General features: G+C 36.6%; 1 pseudogene across 1 annotated transcript; it reads left to right on the top strand.

Annotated features, from left to right (window-relative positions):
- Nucleotides 1-1,043: 1,043 nt before the first annotated feature.
- LOC143565598 (alpha-dioxygenase PIOX-like) lies at nucleotides 1,044-7,371 on the top strand (annotated as a pseudogene). Its single transcript, XR_013141103.1, has 10 exons — nucleotides 1,044-1,196; nucleotides 1,296-1,562; nucleotides 4,731-4,880; nucleotides 4,978-5,111; nucleotides 5,665-5,878; nucleotides 5,966-6,111; nucleotides 6,202-6,429; nucleotides 6,514-6,716; nucleotides 6,807-7,050; nucleotides 7,146-7,371. The product of XR_013141103.1 is annotated as an alpha-dioxygenase PIOX-like (transcript).
- The last annotated feature ends 4,707 nt before the right edge of the window (nucleotides 7,372-12,078 follow it).

The raw sequence follows: 12,078 nt of genomic DNA, 5'->3' as shown, positions 1-12,078 counted from the left end.
GCGCAATATGAACCGTATGGGCAGGAAATGGTGTGTGAAGATCTATAATGTTGATAACAAGCAAGTAGTGAATATATTAGACCGTGACATTTATTTATGAGAAGAACTCTTGTGATAAAAATTAAAGATTAAAGTTCTCTTATTAAAATTATGTTTAAACAAATTTTCTATTATGCTTTACTTTGTATATATAATTAATGTAAGGTTAAATTGCTAACTTTCGATCGGCTTCGTACCAAAATATGATCAATATTAAGTATTAACCTATAAGTATTCTTTTCTCTTACTTAATTATAACACATGTGTTAACTTATTGGCTCATAATTTATGACTAACATGATCGATTTGACAGTGAAATGGATAGATTTGAAAATGGTATTAGGTAAAACGAGTTAATCGGTATATTTAAAAAATCCCTACATTATTTATATAGCAACTACTTGCAATCAATTCCCCGCCTGCTTTCAAGCAGGAATGCCCTACATTATTTATATAGCAACTACTTGCAATCAATTCCCCGCCTGCTTTCAAGCAGGAATGCGGTGTGAACTTGGTCAGTATCAATTCGGTTCCTTACAATACCAGTATTCACTATAGTAACCCATGTACGTAAAGAAACGAAAACGACTTGAATAAAACTTGTATCGAAATATAGATAAATATTCTCGGAATACCCCAGTTATCAAAACTAATTATTATTTTTATTCAATTTAACCAAATTGAGGACTTGAGGAATTAAATCAAGTTGTTAAACGCAGGTGACTAAAATTGCGAACTTAGCAAACTTAGAAAAGACCCCGTGTCTTCATGTTTTATAGAGTAGTGGTTTCGTAGCATATATGGTTGTACATTCTCGACTTGGAAAATTTCCATGTTCCAAATTGTGGTTCTTGTACATATTAATTTTAACTAATTAACCTTCTTAATTTCGTATTTTCAAATTTCCAATTGTTGAATATTCAGAGTCAAGCCACAAACGTGTTTGAAGTGCCCATATCATATATAGTTATAGTTATATAAATAGACCATTTCAGCGTTGTAAACCTCACAAAAACATTATACCAAAAACACACAAAATGAAAACATTCATATCTTCTGCAATACAAGTATTTTTTTGGCCCATCAAACACTTCATCCATGCCGACTTTCATGAACTCTTTGACAGGATGACACTCATCCACAAGTTTCTCTTCTTGGTACGTTAATATTAATCCATACATGCATGTTCATTAACTAATACTTAAACTACTTTAAATAATTAGCTCAAGTAAACATGATGAATATATACTTGACAGATCATTCATGTTGTCGATAAGTCCAGGATCGGGTGGCACCGGTTCCCCGTGTTCTTAGGGCTTGCTTACTTGGCTATACGTAGGACTCTTCATGACAAGTATAATTTGCTCAATGTCGGGAAAACTCGGGTGGGAGTTCGGTTTGATACCGATGATGTTGCTTTCAGGACAGCCAACGGAACGTTTAACGATCCGTTGAATGATGGTGCCGGTAGTGAAGGAAGTTTCTTTGGCCGTAACATGTCCCCTGTTGATCAGAAAGATAAGGTATGTGTAAATATTAATTGGTGATTGAGCTTCTACCGTTCTTTTCCAACTTATTTTCTTAAGTTGCATTTCAAGTTTAATTAGGCCATGATTTTAGTGTAATTAGGGATTAACTTGCTAATCAAGCAAATTGTAATATGAATCTAAATAAGTCGGTGCGATGGTGCACACTTATTTGATCTTATTATAATTTATATCCTATTGGTACGTAGGGGCGTGACCCCTAAGTCATGGGGGTTCCAAGGGGGCAACGTCACCTTGGCGGGGGTCCAGGGCAACGCCCCTGATAGCAGGGTCCAAGGATCAGAGCCCTTGGCTTAATTTTAGTAAATTTTGTATATAATATTTTGGTGTCTAAATGAAGCATATCTGATGTAGTTTGAATTTAAAAATACATGAGGGCAGTTACCAAGATTCCAACCCTAATAAACTGTTTCCTGATCATATGAAGTTTTCTCTGGTTCATCATACCATTATTATACTCAAGTATGCTTAAATCAATCTGAGTTTCATCGGATCAAAATATTTGTTCTGATAGTGTTTACACGACTCTTAAGATATCAAAAGATACTCGTTTATTTGCAAAAATTCCCGAACAAATTTCTTTTAGGGTTCGCACGTACACGACGAAGTCTTTGATTTAATTTCAAAACTTTTTATAAGCAAATGTTTCTTTCCCAAACGTATGATGTTTAAATTAATAATTAGAGAGATAATACTAAGAAACGTGATAAATGTAATAAAATTTCAATCAAATATATATTTTTGTAAGACGTTTAGAATATTAAGGTATATGTAATGGTTCCAAAAAAAATAAATAACGTCTCGCCACGTAGATGAAAAACACCCCCACACAAAAAGCGTATAATGATTTCATCCATCTCACAATGTTTTACATAAATAAGTTAATTAATTAAGAAAAGGGGTAGAGTGTAAAGGTAATTGGTTGAAAACAGTTAATTAATAGTGATGCTTTTAGTTTTTACTCTACATGCTTTCCACGTCAGGGCCACAACCATGCATCCAAGGGCACACCCACTTTCCACGTGTAGGAGCTTGAACAAGTTGATTTGGCGTGAGGAAATGCCTCAGTTAAGATGCCCTTAGATCACTAGTAATGCATGGGTCATTATAGAGTCAATAGTGGCGGATAAAGCAACTATACCATCCTGGTATTATGGGGTGTTATAGGGGCGACGTTTCTATAATAAAGCCCTGTGGGGCTTAAAATGATAATAATTGAAGGGCACTAAAGGACATAAACTATTATACATGTTTTTAGCTAAACGGAGTGAATATGATGTAGGGGCATTAACCATTATGTATGGTCTTAGACTTAGACTGTCCGTAATGCTACAAATCAACCTTCTCACATATTGGCCTACTAAGAATCTAACATCAGCTTTTTACCTATACACATTTTCACCCTAATACTATCATACCCATCATTCCACACACAACCTAGTTTTTATTATTTAATTTATTAGTTTGTGAGGAAAAGAAAACTGTGTGCATCGTGCAGAAGATGCGGATAAGCTTACATGCGGTTGCGTTGGAGGCGGTCTTACAAACGTAATCTTGAGACACATGATAAGGTTAACAAAATTTGAAAGGAAAAAAAGAAGATAATGTTTACGGTTAGGTTATAATAGGAAGTATACTTTTTGTAGGAAAGATAAAAAGTAATCTTGTCCATTGATTTTGAATATGGATGGTTGAGATTAGTTTAGGGGGAAATCAAGTGTGAACACAAGGTAAAGGGTATAAAAGGAATAACACATTTGTTGACTTTTTCTCTCCACATGCAAGACACATGCCAAATTCCATCATCATTTTAAAACGCCCATAACTTTTTTTTACGACGTTTTTATTGAAAAACAAATTCACCATAATAACGAGTGTCTTTTTATCTTTTATATGAGTACCATATTGTAATATAAAAATTAAAAAAATTAGTGGGTTTTTACAAATTGTGTTTTATCGAATTGTGTTTTACAAAATTGTGTTATACAATAGTATTTTTCATTGTGTTTTTTTTTTCCATTGTGTTATTTACATTGTGTCATACAATTGTGTTTTTTGTTGTGTTTTTATCATTGTGTTTTTTTTCATAGTGTATTTTTCCATTGTATTTTTTTCATTGTGTTTTTCATTGTGTTTTTTCGGACTTTTCCGGCGAGGTGGTGGCGGTGGGTGACGGTTGTGGTGGCGGTGGGCGGTGGAGTGGTGGTGGTTATAAGAGATGAGTGAAGATATAATTGGATTTTATATAAGTGGGTTTTGAAATTAATTTAAGTGGGTTTTGAGATTAAAGTAAGTGGGTTTTGATTTAAAGTATTAGACTAAAATACCCTCCTTCCTAGCCTTTTTAGGAAAATCAAACTTCTTATTTGAACCTAACCCTGTTTAATAATTTATCAATCATCGATCAATGAATTATATTAAGTTTTATTTTTAAAGTTAGGTCTCTCTCCGATAAATAATGTAAAAAGTCATGCTAATTAAGTTCCACATGATTCGATGTTCAATATTTTTTATTTATTTATTTTTGTTATTTTCTATTTATAATGTAGTAGTTATTGGCTGTACCTGAAATTCTACCTGCTACCCTGCTGACCCATTGAAGTATTATTAAGAACATCGTAGACACCACAATGATTGCTACTAGAACATTTTAATTTTTTTTTTGAATGACAAATTGTCTATTTCTTAAACTCCTAAACACCTATATATACATAACACCACCACAGCCCAGGTTGGCATCAACCAAAGAAGAGAATCCCTCCTACCACTAGGCCAAAGCCTAAGTGGCTACTAGAACATTTTAATGCATATACTTTTCAATTATATGATTTTGTTTAATCACAGTGACAGCTGACTTGCATGCTAGCTTTTTCATGACGGGAATAGCAGTTTTGTCCAACATAATTATTTATGAGAAGTGAGATGATATAGACAGAAACCCGTTTATAATTAATCTACCCATGTACGTGACCCGTTTTAATAAACGGGCTGTAGTCAGTAAAACTGGTTATACGGTTCGCTAATTTTATTCAAATTTCCGTAACTCGGAAATTATGTCCAACAAAATAAACGGTGTAAATAATTTTGAAGTAGCTAGGGTGAGGCGTGCAAATCATGTGTACTAAACATATTTTTGTGCATCAGCTATTGAAGCCAGATCCGATGGTGATAGCAACAAAGCTTCTAGCACGTAAACAGCTCCTAGACACGGGAAAACAGTTCAACATAATTGCTGCTTCATGGATTCAGTTCATGATTCACGATTGGATTGATCACCTCGAAGAAACAAAACAGGTCCGATTAATTAATATGTGCACCTCCATCGACATAAGAATTAAGGATGAATTGAAGTGCTAACTAACACATACATGCATTAACCATGGATTTACAGATTGAGCTTAAGGCGCCGGCAGAAGTAGCCAGTGAATGCCCTCTAAAATCCTTCAAGTTCTTCGTGACAAAAGAAGTTGATACTGGTCTTTTGGACATTAAGAAAGGTCATCGTAACATCAGAACCCCTTGGTGGTATGTATATAGTTTTTTTTATATATTTGCATGTTAAATATATATTATATTCCCGTTCATAAATATATTTACACGTAACGGAACGTAAACAAATTAGATCGATAGATACGTTCTAGTAAATGTTTAGATAAAACACACACGTACGAGAGAAAATATATATTGATATATATATCATAAGTTGTTCTTAATAATAATACATATGGATTTCTATTTGTAGTCAGTGTTGACGGTATATGATGCAAATTTAGTCCAAAAAGTTTAAGTGAAGAGCTAATCACAACCTAAATGTTAATTTTGGTCAATGTAACAAACATGTAGGGTTAATTATAAAAATAACAAAAACAAAAATCTAAAATATCTAAAACCTAATTTATTAAAATGGTCTTAGGATTATTATTATGTGAGTTATGGATACTTGTTCCACATTATTTCAGTGCACGAACGAGTGTTCATTCGAATTATCGATCCCCTACTATATTCTATAGAATAAGTTAAAGTCAATGTAGATACTGAATAGTATGAAGTTAATCAAGAGTGGGTTATATGCGTATAGGGACGGAAGCGCAGTATACGGTAGCAACTTAAGGGCTGCGGGTCATGTCAGAACGTTCATTGACGGAAAGCTCAAGATTGCAAAAGATGGCCTCCTCCAACACGACAACGATGGATTGCCCATAGCAGGCGACATTCGGAACAGCTGGATTGGGGTCTCTACTTTGCAAGCCCTCTTCATCCACGAGCATAATGCCGTCTGTGACACCTTAAAGGTATATAGTTATTTGAAATTTAGTTACCTGCTACTCTGCTAGCAACTTAAATTTCTCACTTATTGTTATTATACTTATGATAATCAGAAATAATATCCCGATTTGGATGACGAAGACCTGTATCGTCACGCAAGACTAGTAACTTCTGCGGTGATCGCAAAGGTCCACACCATTGATTGGACCATCGAGCTTCTCAAAACTGACATGCTTAAAGCTGGAATGAGAGCTAATTGGTGACTACTTAGTTAATTTAACAAGCTAACTAATATTGTTTAATGTGTCAGTACCGTTATTAATACTCTGTTGAAATTTGATACATTTAGGTATGGGTTATTGGGGAAAAGATTCAAGGATACATTTGGGCATGTTGGAGGAGGTATTTTAGGAGGTCTTGTAGGGTTAAGCAAACCCGAGAACCATGGGGTGCCCTACTCGCTAACCGAAGAGTTTACAAGTGTTTACAGAATGCACTCTCTCTTACCTGATCAACTAGTCATTAGGGATGTCAATTCCACACCCGGCCCTAACAAGTCCCCGAAGATTACTAAAAAGTAAGACATGTATATAGTTGCATGCATGTTTGTTCATGTAATAACAATAAACAAGTATGTTGATCATCATGAGTTTACATGCAGAGTTGACATGATTAATTTGATCGGGAAGAAAGGAGAAAAGGAACTATCAGAAATTGGATTTACGACACAAATGGTATCAATGGGACATCAAGCGTGTGGGGCGCTAGAGCTATTTAACTATCCGGTTTGGCTGAGGGACATTGTTCCTCAAAATGTGGACGGGACAGATCGCCCCGACCATATTGACTTAGCATCACTAGAGAGTAAATATTATCTCTCTTTCTTTAATTAACTAAAGATTGTGTATTGTATATGATTTTACGTTGATCCTAACATATATATGATGATGCCAGTTTATAGGGATAGGGAGAGGAAAGTAGCAAGATACAATGAGTTCCGTAGATCCCTTTTCTTGATCCCAATCTCTAAATGGGAAGATCTAACGGAGGATGAAGAGGCTATTGCGGCACTACGAGAAGTGTACAGTGATGATGTCGAACAACTTGACTTGTTGGTAGGAATGATGGCCGAGAAAAAGATCAAAGGGTTCGCCATTAGCGAGACAGCTTTTATAATCTTTCTAGCCATGGCGTCAAGGTAAATATACAAATCAATTGTACGTCCCCAAATATATAAAAACTGAAAATGAACAAACTAATGGATTAAATATATATATTGCTTCATGTGTATAGGCGCCTCCAAGCGGATAGATTCTTCACTAGCGATTTTAACGAAGATGTGTACACCAAAAAAGGGTTCGAATGGGTGAACACAACGGAGAGTCTGAAAGATGTGTTAGATCGTCACTTTCCTGAGATGACCGATAGATGGATGAACTCATCGAGTGCTTTTTCGGTGTGGGATAGTACCCCGGAGCCTCATAACCCCGTGCCAATTTATTTCCGTCTTCCCAACTAGTTCCAAGCTGCACGAAAGAAATTTGTTACATGTGTATAGGATACTCCATTGGGGGTGCCTTATGTAAAATATGTTTTTGTTAGATGCATTATTTAAGTCTCTAGTGGAATAATTAAAGAAACATAAGAAATGGCGTTGTATTTATTTTGATGAAATAAAAGGTATATGTTCAATAGATGGAGTAGGTATTTTTTTTTTTTTGAACAATAATTTTTTTTTCTAACTATTTTATCCCAAGTTTTAAGTGAAACCAGAACCTATAACTATTTAGTTAATATCCTTACATCTTTGACACTATATCAAGCCGGTGGTTGTAATTGAGAAATACTTTAGATTCAAGGGTACACTTATTTATTTATTAGGATTAATTTCATGTATGCTCTTATTATAAATTATCATATATACCTATGCAAATATTAAAATATCATATATGCGTTTACAAAATAGTTAAAATATCATATATGATCATTTTACACTTTAAATTTCCTATATTCCCATTTAATTTCTAAAGAATGGACCATTATATATACCCATTTCCATTGCATAATGTGTTTATTTATACCCAATGTTATTATTTTAATTTTGACCGACGTCTCTTATCTTCGACAACAACCAAATCGTCTCTTGTCACTTCTTAAAAATTGCAAACCCTTCAAAGGTTTATCGCATGTTCGCATGAATGATTTACACTGTAAAACATTTATCGTGTCTAATCAAACCATAGTAATATAGACATTTATTATATTGTTTTTAATGAATTGAATATACATGATATAGGTATATTGGTTTTAAATAATCTCAATTATCATTTTTTGGTCACTGCTGGTCCAACTAATAAATGGCTGGTTACAGTTCCACCTTTTAACATGTTTTCTTCCAACGATCCACGACTAACGAAAGCGTAGCTCCGTTAATCTCCGGTCGTCGGAAAAACATTTCAACTGGAAAACTTTTTTTTGCCAGGAACTCAACCTTTTCGCCCCAAACCTCATTGAAACCTTAGTAATATAGACATTTATTATATTGTTTTTAATGAATTGAATATACATGATATAGGTATATTGGTTTTAAATAATCTCAATTATCATTTTTTGGTCACTGCTGGTCCAACTAATAAATGGCTGGTTACAGTTCCACCTTTTAACAGGTTTTCTTCCAACGATCCACGACTAACGAAAGCGTAGCTCCGTTAATCTCCGGTCGTCGGAAAAACATTTCAACTGGAAAACTTTTTTTTGCCAGGAACTCAACCTTTTCGCCCCAAACCTCATTGAAACCTAAGATCGGACCTTTATGAACCTTTTGTTAGTAAAAATCCCAATTATTGTGGTCGTCGGAACCCTAGGAGGTGGTCACCAGAAAAACATTTTTGACTGGAATACTCCTTTTCCAAGTGGAAACCATCGGTGGCGGTGCTTAGATATTGGTGGCCAGTGGTGATGGTGATGTTCGGGTAGTGGTTGTCAGCGGTGGTGTTCAGGTGGTGGTTGTCGGCCTGCGGTGGTGGTGTTCAGCGGTGGTGTTCAGGTGGTGGTTGTTGGCCTGCGGTGGTGGTGTTCAAATGGTGGTACTGGTGGTGTTCAGGTTGAGGTTTCCGACAAAAGGAGTTTTCTGGAAAAAAACGTTTTTCCGGCTTCCATAGACTAACGGAGTTACGGTTCCGTTAGTCGTGGATCGCTGAAAGCAAACATGTTTAAAGGTGGGACTGTCACCAACCATTTTGTTAGTTCGGATCGACAGAGACCAAATTGATATAGTTCGTATTATTTAAAATCAATATACCTATAATATATTAACAACTTTGTAAATACATATATAATAATTAATAACTTTGTATAGTATGTATAATACTTTTATTTTTACATGGTTATATATGAAATTGCCGATTTTTATTGGAGGGGAGATGTGCTCCTCTTTATTACATTGAGTTTATTAAAATTAAAAGGATGAACTGAGAAATATTCATGAGCACTATTATTTTAAGATCTATTTTAAATTGGGGGTTTAGCGAAGCATATATATTTTTATAATGCAATCGATAAAAAAGATTAAGACAAAATATAATTGACTAGCTTGTTATCCTGTTGACTTTTAAAATATGTCACCACGGTATCCTTCAGTGGTAAAGAACTTGGTTAAATGCCTCAAATTAAAATAGGCACATCAATGTTCAAAATGTTCACACCAGAAATCTTCAATATATATATATATATAGTCGATTATTGGCTTGTTAAAAATCTAAAGAAAAAAATAAAAAACTCATTTTTCAAAATGTTCACACCAGAAATCTTCAAAATATATATATATATATATAGTCGATTATTGGCTTGTTAAAAATCCAAAGAAAATAATAAAAATAGTCATTTTAACTAAAGAAAATTATCAAAATAGTCATAACTACTTATAAAATTTGTTTAATTGCCGATTAATTCTTCTCCTGCGTCATATGACACGACTCTTCAAAGGAATTATAAAATATACAAAGAACACGGACCTAAAATCACTAAAATTAATGGTGAGTACATGCAAGAGGAGAACAATTAGGGTTGAGCACCCTTTTTCTCTTTTTTAATATTTAAATTCATTTTAATCATGTTTATTTTATCTTGTTTTTTTTAAATTCGGTTTATTTTTCAATAAGATAGGTTGTAGGTGAAGAGGTAGGTCCCAGCAGAGCCCAGTTGGACCCGCAAGACTCACCTTGAAGAGAGACGTCTGTGCGAAGACCAACTGGTTCCGCAGGACCCACCATGCTCAGAGAGATGAAGACCTTACGCGCAGTACGCCAGCTGTTCCCGCAGGAAAAGCCTCCCAATGGTAAAGTACCCCGCCTGTTCCCGCAGCTGCGGATACAAGCCATCAGGGAAGGCTACCCGCACTAATAGTAAGGCTACACGCACAAGGCACTAACTCTCAATAATTCAGTAATGTCACCTGAAGAAGGAATGAGCAAGGCGGGAATACTCCCGCCCAAATGAGCCAGTCCGTAAGCTTCTGGAAGATCTTTTGTACTATACCTGCTAAGGTATGGACAAAATAGACAAGATCTGACCAAAGCAGCCCATGAACCAATCACAGGGTGACAGCTCACCGACAACAGTACGAGGAGGAGCACGCTCTAGTACGAAATGTCACTATCAGCCGCTGCCTACCCACCAACCCTCATCGTGGCACGTACATAGCCTGTAGTTGGTGGAAAAGGAATAGTACACAGCCGGCCATGTCACTATCAGCCGCTGCCTACCCACCAACTACCAGCATGGCACGTACGTAGCCCACAGTTGGTGGAAAAGGAATATTATACAGCTGGCTGTACCTGCTTGGAAACCTACCTTCGGCTATAAATACTCCAACACCTTGGAACGGTATTATCATCTTATATTATCTTATACTATCACATATCATCTGATATTATCTTATCTACTCTAGCTATTTCTCTTAATATACACTTATATTCAGAGCAATCTAGTCTGATTCTCACGCCGGAGGGTGGTCACAAGGAGGTACCCCCCCCCTTCTCAGTGACGAGCTCACGGTGTCTGTTTTGCAGGTCATCAGAAGAATAATCATCTTTGCCGGACCTAACCCTCGTGGGAAACATCTACTTAACCCTAAGATTATCCGTAATCTGCCGGGGTCACTTAGTGTTTCTTCATTGACGCCATCCGTGCATAAACGCTAGAACTAATTCTTTTTCAGTTTTTTCAAAACCTCTGGAAAGATGGTTAAGGTTACTCCGATGCCAAGGCCAACGAGTGACCAAGAAACTCCGGTAACCACAACCTCAGCTACTGGGAGGAACACCAACGAGTATACGAATGTTACGAACACTACCCCGGTTACCCAAGCCGGGGCAAGTGCAGTAAACAATCTTCCCCTGAGATTCATCGATACCTAGGTGGAAAAACAGACGAGGCTTCTCCGCCAAACATTAGACCAAGTTAAAGCTTGGGCGGAGGCATGTCAAAGAGAATTCCAAGCCGAGTTGGATGAACGTTTACGTTCACTCCAACAGGCCAATGACGAGTTCGGAAACACTCAACAGCTCAACATGAGTAATGAGTGCGAGTATGATGAAGATTGGGAAGAATCTGACAGTGACGCAAACCCGCGCCATAGGGCGAAAGGGAAGTGTAAACAAGCAGATTTCCACCAAAGAAATTTTGGAGAAGCCTTTAAACCAAAAAACGCGGGTGGAAACCCACGTGACTTCTCTAAAACCTTCAGACCAACTGTTGCAAATGCGGGAACGTCCAAATTTGCAAGGGACATTGCGGAAGCAATTGCCTCGAAAAGTGCCAAACAGATGTCTAACATAGGCACATATGATGGTATATCTGACCCAGACGATCATTTGAACAGATTCATAGCGGGGCAACCGTCAGCAATTGGATGGAACCCACGTGGTGTTACATGTTCCAAATGACACTTGTTGGGGCAGCCAGAGCGTGGTTTGACCATCTACCGGTCCACCACATCTACGATTGGGCAGACTTCCAGCAGAAGTTCAGCCAACACTTCAGTCAACAAAGAAAGTATACCAAAGAGCAATGGACGATCCTCAACTGCATCTGAGAGGAAGATGAGTCTTTACTAGACTTCATCACGCGCTTCAATTCAAAGAAGCTAAGTCTGGGCACTATTAGTGAAGATCTTGTTCGCGCTGCTTTCATCCAGGGCGCGGAAGACCCAGAGCTCATCCGCACC

This window comes from Bidens hawaiensis, unplaced genomic scaffold (genome assembly GCF_021521415.1).
Source record: "Bidens hawaiensis isolate Kalapana, Puna unplaced genomic scaffold, B.hawaiensis_p1.1 tig00022487_1, whole genome shotgun sequence".
Lineage (NCBI taxonomy): Eukaryota > Viridiplantae > Streptophyta > Magnoliopsida > Asterales > Asteraceae > Bidens > Bidens hawaiensis.
The sequence above is the reverse complement of the archived record's forward strand: the minus strand, read 5'-3'. Positions and strand labels throughout refer to the sequence as shown.